The sequence below is a fragment of the Arachis hypogaea genome, chromosome 14 (genome assembly GCF_003086295.3).
Source record: "Arachis hypogaea cultivar Tifrunner chromosome 14, arahy.Tifrunner.gnm2.J5K5, whole genome shotgun sequence".
Lineage (NCBI taxonomy): Eukaryota > Viridiplantae > Streptophyta > Magnoliopsida > Fabales > Fabaceae > Arachis > Arachis hypogaea.
Genome location: NC_092049.1, coordinates 36248624 through 36265117, shown reverse-complemented (window position 1 = coordinate 36265117; position 16494 = coordinate 36248624). Strand labels below are relative to the sequence as shown.

The 16494-nt window shown below is 37.3% G+C and overlaps 1 non-coding gene across 1 annotated transcript; it reads right to left on the bottom strand.

Moving 5' to 3' along the window:
• Nucleotides 1-6020: 6020 nt before the first annotated feature.
• Nucleotides 6021-6128, bottom strand: LOC112746744 (small nucleolar RNA R71). The gene has a single exon (XR_003174611.1). It is a non-coding gene; the product is annotated as a small nucleolar RNA R71 (small nucleolar RNA).
• Between the last annotated feature and the right edge of the window lie 10366 nt (nt 6129-16494).

The window sequence follows — 16494 nt, the reverse complement described above, 5'->3', positions numbered from 1 at the left end:
ACTACCTTGTATTTAAGACTCAAGGATCTCCTTCTGTAACCATGGAGAGGGAGCATGAAAAGCTTCTCTCACTGCAGAGTCAACCAAAGCCCCCACAGTCAAACTCTAAGTTTAGTGTTGGGAGGCCACAACCAAACTCTAAGTTTGGTGTTGAACCCCCACATTCAAACTCTAATTTTGGTGTTGGGAGGTCCCAACAATGCTCTGAACATCTGTGAGGCTCCATGAGAGCTCACTGTCAAGCTATTGACTTTAAAGAAGCGCTTGTTGGGAGGCAACCCAATGTTATTTAATTATATCTATTTATTTTCTATTGTTATTTTATTTTTTTTAGGTTGACGATCATGTGGAGTCACAAAAACTACTGAAAAATCAAAAACAGAATGAAAAACAGCACACCCTGGAGGAAGAGCATTCTGGCATTTAAACGCCAGAAACAAGCACCAAGCTAGCGTTTAACGCTAGAAACAAGCATCAACCTGGCGTTAAACGCCAGAAACAGGCTACATTTGGGCGTTTAACACCAAAAACAAGCAGCAAGCTGGCGTTTAACTCCAGACATGCATGCTAAGGGCGTTTTACACGCCTAATTGGAGCAGGGATGTTAAGTCCTTGACTCCACAGGATCTGTGGACCCCACAGGATCCCCACCTACCCCTTCTTCTCTCCTCTTCACACCTTTTCATAACCTTCTTCCCCAAATACCGTTCACCAATCATCTCAATCACTCTTTCCCATCACCTCTTAACCACTCACATCCCTCTACTCTTTCCCATAAACCCCACCTACCTCCAAAATTCAAAATTCTTTTCCCTCCCAAACCTAACCCTAATGGCCGAACCCTAAACCTCCCCCAACTCCTATATAAACCCATCATTCCTTCTTCATTTTCACACAACACAACCCTTTCTTCTTCCCTTGGCCGAATACACACCTCTCTCCCTTTCCTCCAGTTTTTTTCTTCTTCTCCTTCTTTCTTTCTTCTTTTGCTCGAGGACGAGCAAACATTTTAAGTTTGGTGTGGTAAAAGCATTGCTTTTTGTTTTTCCATAACCATTAATGGCACCTAAGGCCAGAGAAACCTCAAGAAAGAGGAAAGGGAAGGCAATTGCTTCCACCTCTGAGTCATGAGAGATGGAGAGATTCATCTCAAAAGCTCATCACTAAGAAAAGGATGGAGCAAACAAGAGATCATGGACCTCAACAAGAGAATGAGGAAATTCTTCACCATGAAATCCCTGAGATACCTCAGGGGATGCACTTTCCTCCACAGAACTATTGGGAGTAAATTAACACCTCCCTAGGGGAATTAAGTTCCAACATGGGACAACTAAGGATGGAGCACCAAGAGCACTCCATCATCCTCCATGAGATTAGAGAAGATCAAAGAGCTATGAAGGAGGAGCAACAAAGACAAGGAAGAGACATAAAGGAGCTCAAGAGCACCATTGGTTCTTCAAGAAGAGGAAGACGCCACCCTCACTAAGGTGGACCCGTTCCTTAATCTCCTTGTTCTTATTTTCTTGTTTTTTGTTTACTATACTTTATGTTTTATTTATGTTTGTGTCTTTACTATATGATCATTAGTGTTTAAATGTCTATGTCTTAAAGCTATGAATGTCCTATGAATCCATCACCTTTCTTAAATGAAAAATGTTTTAATTACAAAAGAACAAGAAGTACATGAATTTCGAATTCATCCTTGAAATTAGTTTAATTATTTTGATGTGGTGGCAATACATTTTGTTTTTCTGAATGAATGCTTGAACAGTGCATAAGTCTTTTGATATTGTTGTTTATGAATGTTAAATATGTTGGCTCTTGAAAGAATGATGAAAAAGGAGAAATGTTATTTGATAATCTGAAAAATCATAAAAATGATTCTTGAAGCAAGAAAAAGCAGTGAAGAACAAAGCTTGCAGAAAAAAATGCGAAAAAAAAGAGACAAGAGAAAAAAAGAAAAAGAAAAAGCAAGCAGAAAAAGCCAAAAGCTCTTAAAACTGATGAGCGGATAATTTATACGCTTTTGGGCATTGTTTTTAGTATGTTTTTAGTATGATTTAATTAGTTTTCATTATATTTTTATTAGTTTTTAATTAAAATTCACATTTCTGGACTTTACTATGAGTTTGTGTGTTTTTCTGAGATTTCAGGTATTTTCTGGCTGAAATTGAGGGACCTGAGCAAAAATCAGATTCAGAGGTTGAAGAAGGACTGCAGATGCTGTTGGATTCTGACCTCCCTGCACTCAAAGTGGATTTTCTGGAGCTACAAAACTCCAAATGGCACGCTTCTAATTGCGTTAAAAAGTAGACATCCAGAGCTTTCCAGAAATATATAATAGTCTATAATTTGAATAAGGATTGATGACGTAAACTGGCGTTTAACGCCAGTTTCATGCTGCATTCTAGAGTCAAATGCCAGAAACAGGTTGCAAAGTGGAGTTCAACGCCAGAAATAGGCTACAAACTGGCGTTCAACTCCAAGAGAAGCCTCTACACATGTAAAGCTCAATGCTCAGCCCAAGCACACACCAAGTGGGCCCCGGAAGTGGATTTCTACATCATTTACTCAATTCTGTAAACCCTAGTAACTAGTTTAGTATAAATAGGACTTTTTACTATTGTATTAGACATCTTGGGACGTTTAGTTCTTAGATCATGGCGGCTGGCCATTCGGCCATGCCTGGACCTTATCACTTATGTATTTTCAACGGTAGAGTTTCTACACACCATAGATTAAGGTGTGGAGCTCTGCTGTTCCTCAAGGATTAATGCAAAGTACTACTGTTTTTCTATTCAATTCAACTTATTCCACTTCTAAGATATTCATTCGCACTTCAATATGATGGATGTGATGATCGTGACAGTCATCATCATTCTCAACTTATGAACACGTGCCTGACAACCACTTCCGTTCTACCTTAGACTGAATGGATATCTCTTGGATATCTAATACAGGGGACCGAGTCGGAGTTATTAGTGTCTTCGTGGTATAAGTTAGAACCCATGGATGGCCATTCCTGAGATCCGGAAAGTCTAAACCTTGTCTATGGTATTCTGAGTAGGATCTGGGAAGGGATGGCTGTGACGAGCTTCAAACTCGCGAGTGTTGGGCGTAGTGACAGACGCAAAAGGATCAATGGATCCTATTCCAGTATGATCAAGAACCGACAGATGAATAGTCATGCTGTGACAAAGCATCTTGGACCATTTTCACTGAGAGGATGAGATGTAGCCATTGACAACGGTGATTCCCTACATAAAGCTTGCCATGGAAAGGAGTAGGATTGATTGGATGAAGACAGCAGGAAAGCAGAGATCAGAGGAACGAAAGTATCTCTATACACTTATCTGAAATTCTCACCAATGAATTACATAAGTACCACTTTCCTATGTTACATTTTATTTATTTTTATCCACTATAATTTCTTAATACAATTTAATCCACCTGACTGAGATTTACAAGGTGACCATAGCTTGCTTCAAGCCGACAATCTCCGTGGGATCGACCCTTACTCACGTAAGGTTTATTACTTGGACAACCCAGTGTACTTGTTGGTTAGTTGTACGAAGTTGTGAAACAGATATAGGATCATGAACGTGCGTATTGAGTTTTTAGCGCCGTTACCAAGGAATGGAATGATCACGATTTCGCACACCAAGTTTTTGGTGCCGTTGCCGAGGATTGTTCGAGTTTGGACAACTGACGGTTCATCTTGTTGCTCAGATTAGGTAATTTTCTTTTTGTTTTATTTTCAAAAAAATTCTTCAAAAATCTTTCAAAAAAAAATTTTTCCCTTTGTTTTCGAAAATTATTTTAAATTTTCTAAGAATGAATTCTAAAGTTTCAAAATGGTATGCTGAAGTTTGGCTAGCCATCAAGCTTTAGACTAACCTGGTATGATTCCTGGAATCTTGATTGAGGACTTTGAATTCATTGCTTCCTTTTCCCTATATGTTTTCAAAAAAATAAAAATATACAAAAATCCAAAAAAATTAATAAAATCATAAAATCAAAAATATTTTTGATGTTTCTTGTTTGAGTCTAGAGTCAATTTTTAAGTTTGGTGTCAATTGCATTTTTTTCTAAAAATTTATGCATTTTTCGAAAATTCATGCATTCATAGTGTTCTTCATGATCTTCAAGTTGTTCTTGGTAAGTCTTCTTGTTTGATCTTCATATTTTCTTGTTTTGTGTCTTTTGTTGTTTTTCATATGCATTTTTAATTTGTTAGTTTCTAAAGTTTGAAAATTTCTAAGTTTGGTGTCTTGCATGTTTTTCTTTCATTAAAAATTTTCAAAAATAAGCCTTGATGTTCATCTTGATCTTCAAAGTGTTCTTGGTGTTCATCTTGACATTCATAGTGTTCTTGCATGCATTGTGTGTTTTGATTCATAATTTTTATGTTATGAGTCTTTTTCATGTTTTTCTCTTTCTTCATTAAAAATTCAAAAATCAAAAAATATCTTTTCCTTATTTTACTCAAAATTTTCGAAAATATGATTTGATTTAGTCAAAAAGTTTTTAAATTTAATTGTTTCTTATGAATCAAATCAAATTTTCAATTTAAAAATCTTATCTTTTCAAAATCTTTTTCAAAAATCAAATCTTTTTTATTTTTCCTTCATATTTTCGAAAACTTTTTAAATTTGATTTTCAAAATCTTTTTCTTATTTTATTTCTTAATTTTCGAACATTTTATTAGCATTTAATGTTTTGATTCAAAATTTTTCAAAGTTGTTACTTGCTTATTAAGAAAGATTCAATCTTTAAACTCTAGAATCATATCTTTTTAGTTTCTTGTTAGTCAAGTAATCAACTTTAGTTTTCAAAATCAAATCTTTTTAATTTTCTTTTCAAATCTTTTTCAAATTAAAATTTCAATCATATCTTTTTCAAATTCAATTTCAAAATCTTTTCTAACTTCTTATCTTTTTAAAATTGATTTTCAAATCTTATCTTTTTGTTTCAATCATATCTTTTTAAATTTCAATCATATCTTTTTCAAAAACAAATTTCAAAACTTTTTCAATCAATCTTATCTTTTTGTTTCAATCATATCTTTTTCAAAACTACCTAACTAATCCTCTCTCTTATTTTCGAAAATTCCCTCTCTCCTTTTTCAAAATTTCTTTTTAATTAACTAATTATTTTTATTTTTAATTTAATTTCAATTTTTAATTTTCGAATTCTAAGTTTAATTTTAAAAAATTTTTTATTTCTATTTTCGAAATTTAACTTTAAATTTTAATTTTTATTTTTCGAATTCTCTCACCTCTCATCTCCTTCTATTTATTTATTCATCTACTAACACTTCTCTTTCACCCAAAAAAAAAACTCGAACACCACCTCCCTCTCTGTGTTCAAGTTTTTCCTCTTATCTTCTTTACATTACATTCTTTTCTTCTTCTACTCACACAAAGGAACCTCTCTCTACTGAGGCAAAGAGGATCCCTATTATTTTCTGTTTTCTTCTTTTTCATATGAGCAGGAGCAAGGACAAGAACATTCTTGTTGAAGCAGATCCTGAACCTGAAAGGACTCTGAAAAGGAAACTAAGAGAAGCTAAAATACAACAATCCAGAGACAACCTTACAGGAATTTTCGAACAGGAAGAGGAGATGGCAGCCGAAAACAATAATAATGCAAGGAGGATGCTTGGTGACTTTACTGCACCTAATTCCAATTTACACGGAAGAAGTATCTCCATCCCTGCCATTGGAGCAAACAACTTTGAGCTGAAACCTCAATTAGTTTCTCTGATGCAGCAGAACTGCAAGTTTCATGGACTTTCATCTGAAGATCCTTTTCAGTTCTTAACTGAATTCTTGCAGATCTGTGATACTGTTAAGACCAATGGGGTTGATCCCGAGGTCTACAGGCTTATGCTTTTCCCATTTGCTGTAAGAGACAAAGCTAGAGTGTGGTTGGACTCTCAACCCAAAGATAGCCTGAACTCTTGGGATAAGCTGGTCACGGCTTTCTTAGCCAAGTTCTTTCCTCCTCAAAAGCTTAGTAAGCTTAGAGTGGATGTTCAAACCTTCAGACAGAAAGAAGGTGAATCCCTCTATGAAGCTTGGGAGAGATATAAGCAACTGACCAAAAAGTGTCCTTCTGATATGCTTTCAGAATGGACCATCCTGGATATATTCTATGATGGTCTGTCTGAATTAGCTAAGATGTCATTGGATACTTCTGCAGGTGGATCCATTCACCTAAAAAAAATGCTTGCAGAAGCTCAAGAACTCATTGACATGGTTGCTAATAACCAGTTCATGTACACTTCTGAGAGAAATCCTGTGAGTAATGGGACGCCTCAGAAGAAGGGAGTTCTTGAAATTGATACTCTGAATGCCATATTGGCTCAGAATAAAATATTGACTCAGCAAGTCAATATGATTTTTCAGAGTCTGAATAGAATGCAAGCTACATCCAACAGTACTCAAGAAGCATCTTCTGAGGAAGAAGCTTATGATCCTGAGAACCCTGCAATAGCAGAGGTGAATTACATGGGTGAATCCTATGGAAACACCTATAATCTCTCATGGAGAAATCACCCAAATCTCTCATGGAAGGATCAACAAAAGCCTCAACAAGGCTTTAACAATGGTGGAAGAAACAGGTTTAGCAATGGCAAGCCTTTCCCATCATCCACTCAGCAAAAGACAGAGAGTCCTGAGCAGGATCTATCTGGCTTAGCAAATATAGTCTCTGATCTATCTAAGGCCACTCTAAATTTCATGAATGAAACAAGGTCCTCCATTAAAAATTTGGAAGCACAAGTGGACCAGCTGAGTAAAAGGATCACTGAAACCCCTCCTAGTACTCTCCCAAGCAATACAGACGAAAATCCAAAAGGAGAGTGCAAGGCCATTGAAATGACCATCATGGCCGAAACCACAAAAGTGGAGGAGGACATGAATCCCAGTGAGGAAGACCTCCTGAGACGTCCAGTGATCAATAAGGAGTTTCCCTCTGAGGAACCAAAGGACTCTGAGACTCATCTGGAGACCATAGAGATTCCATTAAACCTCCTTATGCCATTCATGAGCTCTGATGAATATTCTTCTTCTGAAGAGAATGAGGATGTTACTGAAGAGCAATTTGCCAAGTACCTTGGTGCAATCATGAAGTTGAATGCCAAATTATTTGATAATGAGACTTGGGAAGATGAACCTCCCTTGCTCATCAATGAACTAAGTGATCTGGATCAACTGAAATTACCTCAGAAGAAACAGAATCCTGGAAAGTTCTTAATACCTTGTACCATAGGCACCATAACCTTTGAGAAGGCTCTATGTGACCTTGGGTCAGGGATAAACCTCATGCCCCTCTCTGTAATGGAGAAATTAGGAATCTTTGAGGTGCAAGCTGCCAGAATCTCACTAGAGATGGCAGACAACTCAAGAAAACAGGCTTATGGACTAGTAGAGGACATGTTAGTAAAGGTTGAAGACCTTTACATCCCTGCTGATTTCATAATCCTAGACACTTGGAAGGAAGAGGATGAATCCATCATCCTTGGAAGACCCTTCCTAGCCACAGCAAAAGCTGTGATTGATGTGGACAGAGGAGAGTTGGTCCTTCAACTGAATGAGGACTACCTTGTGTTTAAAAAGTCAAGGTTCTCCTTCTGTAACCATGGAGAGGAAGCATGAAAAGCTTCTCTCACTACAGAGTCAAACAAGGCCCCCACAATCAAACTCTAAGTTTGGTGTTGGGAGGCCTCAGCCAAACTCTAAGTTTGGTATTGAATCCCCACATCCAAACTCTAAGTTTGGTGTTGGGAATCTATAAAATTGACCTGATCACCTGTGTGGCTCAGTGAGAGCCCACTGTCAAGCTATTGACATTAAAGAAGCGCTTGTTGGGAGGCAACCCAATGTTATTTAATATATTTTATTTTATTTTCTCTTTTTATTTCATGTTTTATTAGGTTGATGATCATGTGGAGTCACAAAAACTACTGAAAAATTCAAAAACAGAATGAAAAACAGCATTGAAAATAGAACACCCTGGAGGAAGGGCTTACTGGCGTTTAAACGCCAGTAAGGAGCATCTGGATGGCGTTTAACGCCAGAACAGAGCATGAAACTGGCGTTAAACGCCAGAAACAAGCAGCATTCTGGCGTTTAAACGCCAGGAATGCACCCCAGAGGAAAACTGGCGTTCAACGCCAGAAACATGCTGCAGACTGGCGTTGAACGCCCAAAACAAGCATGAAAGTGGCGTTTAACGCCAGAAACATGCTGCAATCTGGCGTTAAATGCCAGGATTGCCTACAGAGGGCGTTTACACGCCTAATTGGAGCAAGGATGATTAAATTCCTTGGCCCCACTGGATCTGTGGACCCCACAGGATCTTCACCTACTTCTTCTCTCCTCTTCACACCTTTTCATAACTCTCTTCCCCAAATACCCCTCACCAATCAACTCAATCACTCTTTCCCATCACCTCTTCACCACTCACATCCATCCTCTCTTCCCCAAAAATCCCACCTACCTTTAAATTCAAAATAATTTCCCTCCCAAACCCAACCCTAAATGGCCGAACCCTAAACCCCTCCCCACTCCCATATAAACCACTCATTCCCTCTTCATTTTCACACAACAAAACCCTCTCTTCAACCCTTGGCCAAAACCACTTCTCCCTCCATCCCCTCTATTCTCTTCTTCTTCTACTTCTTTCTTTCTTCTTTTGCTCGGGGACAAGCAAACATTTTAAGTTTGGTGTAGTAAAAGCATTGCTTTTTGTTTTTCCATAACCATCTATGACACCTAAGGCCAGAGAAACCTCTAGAAAGAGGAAAGGAAAGGCAATTGCTTCCACCTCTGAGTCATGGGAGATGGAGAGATTCATCTCTAAGGTCCATCAAGACCACTTCTATGAAGTTGTGGCCAAGAAGAAAGTGATCCCCGAGGTTCCTTTAAAGCTCAAGAAGAATGAGTATCCGGAGATCCGACTTGAGATCCAAAGAAGAGGTTGGGAAGTTCTCACCAACTCCATTCAACAAGTCGGGATCCTAATAGTTCAAGAGTTCTATGCAAATGCATGGATCACTAGGAACCATGATCAAAGTGTGAACCCGAATCCAAAGCATTGGCTTACCATGGTTCGGGGAAAATACTTAGATTTCAGTCCGAAAAATGTGAGGCTGGCGTTCAACTTGCCAATGATGGAAGAGAACGCACGCCCCTACACTAGAAGAGTCAACTTTGATCAAAGGTTGGACCAAGTCCTCATGGACATATGTGTGGAAGGAGCTCAATGGAAAATTGACTCAAGGGGCAAGCCGGTTCAACTAAAAAGGCTTGACCTCAAACCAGTGGCTAGAGGATGGTTGGAGTTCATTCAACGCTCAATCATTCCTACTAGCAACCGGTCTGAAGTTACTATAGACCGGGCCATCATGATCCATAGTATCATGATTAGAGAGGAAGTGGAAGTTCATGAGATTATACCTCAAGAACTCTATAAGGTGGCTGACAAGTTCTCTAATTTGGCAAGGTTAGCCTTTCCTCACCTTATTTGCCACCTCTGCAGTTCGGCTGGAATTGACATAGAGGGAGACATCCTCATTGAAGAGGATAAGCCCATCACTAAGAAAAGGATGGAGCAAACAAGAGAGCATGGACCTCAACATGAGCATGAGGAAATTTCTCACCATGAAATCCCTGAGATGCCTCAAGGGATGCACTTTCCTCCACAAAACTATTGGGAACAAATCAACACTTCCCTAGGTAAATTAAGTTCCAACATGGGACAACTAAGGGTAGAGCACCAAGAGCACTCCATCATCCTCCATGAGATTAGAGAAGATCAAAGATCTATGAGGGAGGAGCAAGAAAGACAAGGAAGAGACATAGAGGAGCTCAAAAGCACCATTGGTTCTTCAAGAAGAGGAAGACGCCACCCCCACTAAGGTGGACTCATTCCTTAATTTCCTTGTTCTTTTATTTTCCTGTTTTTTGTTTACCATGCTTTATGTTTGTTTATGTTTTTGTCTTATTACATGATCATTAGTATTTAAGTGTCTATGCCTTAAAGTTATGAATGTCCTATGAATCCATCACATCTCTTAAATGAAAAATGTTTTAATTACAAAAGAACAAGAAGTACATGGTTTCGAATTCATCCTTGAAACTAGTTTAATTATTTTGATGTGGTGACAATACTTTTTGTTTTCTGAATGAATGCTTGAACAGTGCATATGTCTTTTGAAGTTGTTGTTTAAGAATGTTAAATATGTTGGCTCTTGAAAGAATGATGAAAAGGAGACATGTTATTTGATAATCTGAAAAATCATAAAAATGATTCTTGAAGCAAGAAAAAGCAGTGAATACAAAAGCTTGCAGAAAAAAATGGCGAAAAAAAATAGAAAGAAAAAGAAAAAGCAAGTAGAAAAAGCCAAAAGCTCTTAAAACCAAAAGGCAAGAGCAAAAAGCCAGTAACCCTTAAAACCAAAAGGCAAGGGTAATAAAAAAGGATCCAAGGCTTTGAGCATCAGTGGATAGGAGGGCCTAAAGGAATAAAATCCTGGCCTAAGCGGCTAAACCAAGCTGTCCCTAACCATTTACTTGTGGCGTGAAGGTGTCAAGTGAAAACTTGAGACTGAGCGGTTAAAGTCAAGGTCCAAAGCAAAATAAGAGTGTGCTTAAGAACCCTGAACACCTCTAATTGGGGACTTTAGCAAAGCTGAGTCACACTCTGAAAAGGTTCACCCAGTTATGTGTATGTGGCATTTATGTATCCGGTGGTAATACTGGAAAACAAAGTGCTTAGGGCCACGGCCAAGACTCATAAAGTAGCTGTGTTCAAGAATCAACATACTGAACTAGGAGAATCAATAACACTATCTGAACTCTGAGTTCCTATAGATGCCAATCATTCTGAACTTCAATGGATAAGCGAGATGCCAAAACTATTCAAGAGGCAAAAAGCTACAAGTCCCGCTCATCTGATTGGAGCTAAGTTTCATTGATATTTTGAAATTTATAGTATATTCTCTTCTTTTTATCCTATTTGATTTTCAGTTGCTTGGGGACAAGCAACAATTTAAGTTTGGTGTTGTGATGAGCGGATAAATTATACGCTTTTTGGCATTGTTTTTAGTATGATTTAATTAGTTTTCATTATATTTTTATTAGTTTTTAATTAAAATTCACATTTCTGGAATTTACTATGAGTTTGTGTGTTTTTCTGTATTCAGGTATTTTCTGGCTGAAATTGAGGGACCTGAGCAAAAATCATATTCAGAGGTTGAAGAAGGACTGCAGATGTTGTTGGATTCTGACCTCCCTGCACTTAAAGTGGATTTTCTGGAGCTACAGAACTCCAAATGGTGCGCTTCTAATTGCATTGGAAAGTAGACATCCAGAGCTTTCCAGTTATATATAATAGTCCATACTCTGAATAAGGATTGATGACGTAAACTGGCATTCAACGCCAGTTCCATGCTACATTCTGGAGTCAAACGCCAGAAACAGGTTGCAAAGTGGAGTTCAATGCCAGAAACAGGCTACAAACTGGCGTTCAGCTCCAAGAGAAGCCTCTACACGTGTAAAGCTCAATGCTCAGCCCAAGCACACACCAAGTGGGCCCCGGAAGTAGATTTCTACATCATTTACTCAATTCTGTAAACCCTAGTAACTAGTTTAGTATAAATAGGACTTTTTACTATTGTATTAGACATCTTGGGACGTTTAGTTCTTAGATCATGGGGGCTGGCCATTCGGCCATGCCTGGACCTTATCACTTATGTATTTTCAACGGTAGAGTTTCTACACACCATAGATTAAGGTGTGGAGCTCTGCTGTTCCTCAAGGATTAATGCAAAGTACTACTGTTTTTCTATTCAATTCAACTTATTCCGCTTCTAAGATATTCATTCGCACTTCAATATGATGGATGTGATGATCGTGACAGTCATCATCATTCTCAACTTATGAACGCGTGCCTGACAACCACTTCTGTTCTACCTTAGACTGAATAGATATCTCTTGGATATCTAATACAGGGGACCGAGTCCGAGTTATTAGTGTCTTTGTGGTATAAGTTAGAACCCATGGATGGCCATTCCTGAGATCCAAAAAGTCTAAACCTTGTCTGTGGTATTCCGAGTAGGATCTGGGAAGGGATGGCTGTGACGAGCTTCAAACTCGCGAGTGCTGGACGTAGTGACAGACGTAAAAGGATAGTAAATCCTATTCTAGTATGATCGAAAACCGACAGATGATTAGCCATGCAGTGACAGCGCATTGGACCATTTTCACAGAGAGGATGGGATGTAGCCATTGACAACGGTGATGCCCTACATAAAGCTTGCCATGGAAAGGAGTAGGATTGATTGGATAAAGACAGCAGGAAAGCAGAGATCAGAGGAACGAAAGCATCTCTATACACTTATCTGAAATTCTCACCAATGAATTACATAAGTACCACTATCCTATTTTATATTTTATTTATTTTCATCCACTATAATTTCTTAATACAATTTAATCCACCTGACTGAGATTTACAAGGTGACCATAGCTTGGTTCAAGCCGACAATCTCCGTGGGATCGACCCTTACTCAGGTAAGGTTTATTACTTGGACGACCTAGTGTACTTGCTGGTTAGTTGTACGAAGTTGTGAAACAGATATAGGATCATGAACGTGCGTATTGAGTTTTTAGCGCCGTTACCAAGGAATGGAATGATCACGATTTCGCACACCAAAAACCAAAAGGCAAGAGAAAAAAGCCAATAACCCTTTAAACCAAAAGGCAAGGGTAATAAAAAGGATCCAAGGCTTTGAGCATCAGTGGATAGGAGGGCCCAAGGGAATAAAATCCTGGCCTAAGCGGCTAAACCAAGCTGTCCCTAACCATGTGCTTGTGGCGTGAAGGTGTCAAGTGAAAACTTGAGACCGAGCGGTTAAAGTTGAGGTCCAAAGCAAAAAGAAGAGTGTGATTAAGAACCCTGGACACCTCTAATTGGGAACTCTAGCAAAGCTGAGTCACAATCTGAAAAGGTTCACCCAGTTATGTGTCTGTGGCATTTATGTATCCGGTGGTAATACTGGAAAACAAAGTGCTTAGGGCCACGGCCAAGACTCATAAAGTAGCTGTGTTCAAGAATCAACATAATGAGCTAGAAGAATCAATAACACTATCTAAATTCTAAGTTCCTATAGATGCCAATCATTCTGAACTTCAATGGATAAAGTGAGATGCCAAAACTAAGAGGCAAAAAGCTACAAGTCCCGCTCATCTTATTGGAGCTAAGTTCCATTGATATTTTGGAATTTATAGTATATTCTCTTCTTTTTATCCTATTTTATTTTCAGTTTCTTGGGGACAAGCAATAATTTAAGTTTGGTGTTGTGATGAGCGGATAATTTATACGCTTTTTGGCATTGTTTTTACATAGTTTTCAGTATAATTTAATTAGCTTTTAATATATCTTTATTAGTTTTTAAATAAAATTCACATTTCTGGACTTTACTATGAGTTTGTGTGTTTTTCTGTGATTTCAGATAATTTCTGGCTGAAATTGAGGGACCTGAGCAAAAATCTGATTTAGGCTGAAAAAGGACTGCAGATGCTGTTGGATTCTGACCTCTCTGCACTCAAAGTGGATTTTCTGAAGCTACAGAACTTCAAATGGCGCGCTCTTAATTGCGTTGGAAAGTAGACATCCAGGGCTTTCCAGCAATATATAATAGTCCATACTTTGCTCGAGTTTAGATGACGCAAACTGGCATTCAACGCCAATTCCATGCTGCATTCTCGAGTTAAACGCCAGAAACAGGTTGCAAAGTGGAGTTAAATACCAGAAACAGGTTACAAACTGGCGTTCAACTCCAAGAGAAGCCTCTACACGTGTAAAGCTCAATGCTCAGCCCAAGCACACGCCAAGTGGGTCCCAGAAGTGGATTTCTGCATCATTTACTCATTTCTGTAAACCCTAGTAACTAGTTTAGTATAAATAGGACTTTTTACTATTGTATTTACATCTTTAGTTTCATCTTTAGATCACGTTTGGGGGCTGGCCTCTCGGCCATGCCTGGACCTTCATCACTTATGTATTTTCGACGGTAGAGTTTCTACACACCATAGATTAAGGTGTGGAGCTCTGCTGTTCCTCATGGATTAATGCAAAGTACTACTATTTTTCTATTCAATACAAACTTATTCCGCTTCTAAGATATTCATTTGCACTTCAATGTGAATGTGATGATCGTGACAATCATCATCATTCCCAACTTATGAACGCGTGCCTGACAACCACTTCTGTTCTACCTTAGATTGAATGGGTATCTCTTGGATATCTAATGCAGGGGACCGAGTCTGAGATATTAGAATCTTCGTGGTATAAGATAGAACCCGTGGATGGCCATTCCTGAGATCCGAAAAGTCTAAATCTTGTCTGTGGTATTCCGAGTAGGATCTGGGAAGGGATGGCTGTGACGAGCTTCAAACTCGCGAGTGTTGGGCATAGTGACAGATCGAGCATACAAAAAATGGGATCTTTATTCATCAAATAACATACACAGAAAATATCTTTAAGAGATTTTATATGGATAAGTCACATCCATTAAGTACCCCAATGATCGAAAGGTCTTTAAATGTGAAAAATGATCAATTCCGTCCTAAAGAAGAAAAATGAAGATATCATTGGTCTTGAAGTACCATATCTCAGTACCATTGGAGCACTAATGTATCTTGCTAATAATACACGACATGACATATCATTTGCGGTGAATTTACTAGCAAGGTATAGTTGCTCTTCAACCAGAAGACATTGGAATGGAATCAAACAAATTTTTCAATATCTTCATGGAACAGTTAATATGGGTTTGTTTTATCCATATGAATCTAAGTGACAATTAGTTGGCTATGCAGATGCTGGATACTTGTCTGATCCACACAAAAGAAGATCTCAAACAGGATACCTATTCACATATGGTGATACAGCTATATCATGAAGGTCCACAAAACGATGATAGCAGCAACATCCTCTAATCATGCTGAAATACTAGTGGTATATGAAGCAAGTCGCGAGTATTTTTAGCTCAAGAGTTTGATCCAATATATTCTGTCATCATGTGGACTGATTGATCATAAGATAGCTCCAACTGTTCTGTTTATAGATAATACTGTATGTATTACAACTTAAAGGTGGATACATCAAAGGTGATAGAACAAAGCATATTTCTCTCAAATTCTTCTTCACTCGTGATCTTTAAAATCAAAAAACAATTGATGTCCAACAGATTTGCTCAAGTGATAATCTGATAGATTTATTTACAAAGGCACTTCCAAAATTCTCCTTTAAAAGATTGGTACATCAGATTGGAATGCACCGATTTCGAGATATTAAATAATGTCGACAAGAGGAGGAAGTTGTAGTCTTTTTTCCTTGGTCAGATTTTTATCTCCATTGAATTTTTCTTAACAAGATTTTTAACAAGGCAATCATCATCATAAAGGATATTGTACTCTTTTTTCTTCACTAAAATTTTTTTCATTGAATTTTTTTTAGTAAGATTTTAATAATACATAATTATAAATGGACATCCAAAAAAGAGTATTGTGATATGAATGTGGATGTTTATTTAATTAATGATGTGTGACTTTGATTCATTATATGGACGGCTTAATTTTTTATGATAAAAGAATGAAACTTTTAAATTAAACTAAATTTAAATGAAGTTTAAAAAAATAAATATTATGTGTGTATAAATACTTAAATAGTGAGGAGATCTCAATAATATATTAAACAAAAATATTCTTTTCTCTTTATATATATATATATATAATATATGCTTTATTATGTTAAAATAATAATATTGGTAAATTTTAATAATAAAATTTTTTATTTATATTTTTTTATTTTATATTTATTTTATCTGTTTTATTTATTTATTTTATAACACATATTATTTTGTTAATATAAATTGGAAATATTTTATACCAATGAGATCATTCAAAAACATTTTTTTAATCAAGTAAATTACACAATTCCCAATTTAAAACATTACATTAGGAACTTACACATCAGGTCACACACACGCAGGGATTACACTTTTGATGATATTTGAGTGGAAACTTGGGCCGGCGGAAGAGAGTGCGCTGACCATATTAATAGCATGCGTTGAAGACCCAATCGTGGTGGAGCCCTTTTTTGTGGACTATGCCACTCTAATTATTGCTTTCTTTCAATTTCTTTTTTCTTTTTTCTTTTTTCTTTTTTCTTTTCATTTCTATCGTTTCCAATAATCTTATGCATATGGACAATTGCTTAAAGACGTATAAGCTAATACAAAAATAGAGAGAGAGAAAGATAGAGTATAAGCTTGCAATTATATTAGACATTTGGCAAAATTAAATGCAACGACTCAAAAGGCATATCCTAGAATATCTTTATATACATTTGGTATAATATGCATAGTGCCAAATGGAATAAACAAATAATTCCAAATTGAGCAAATAAAATTTGTTTAGTGTG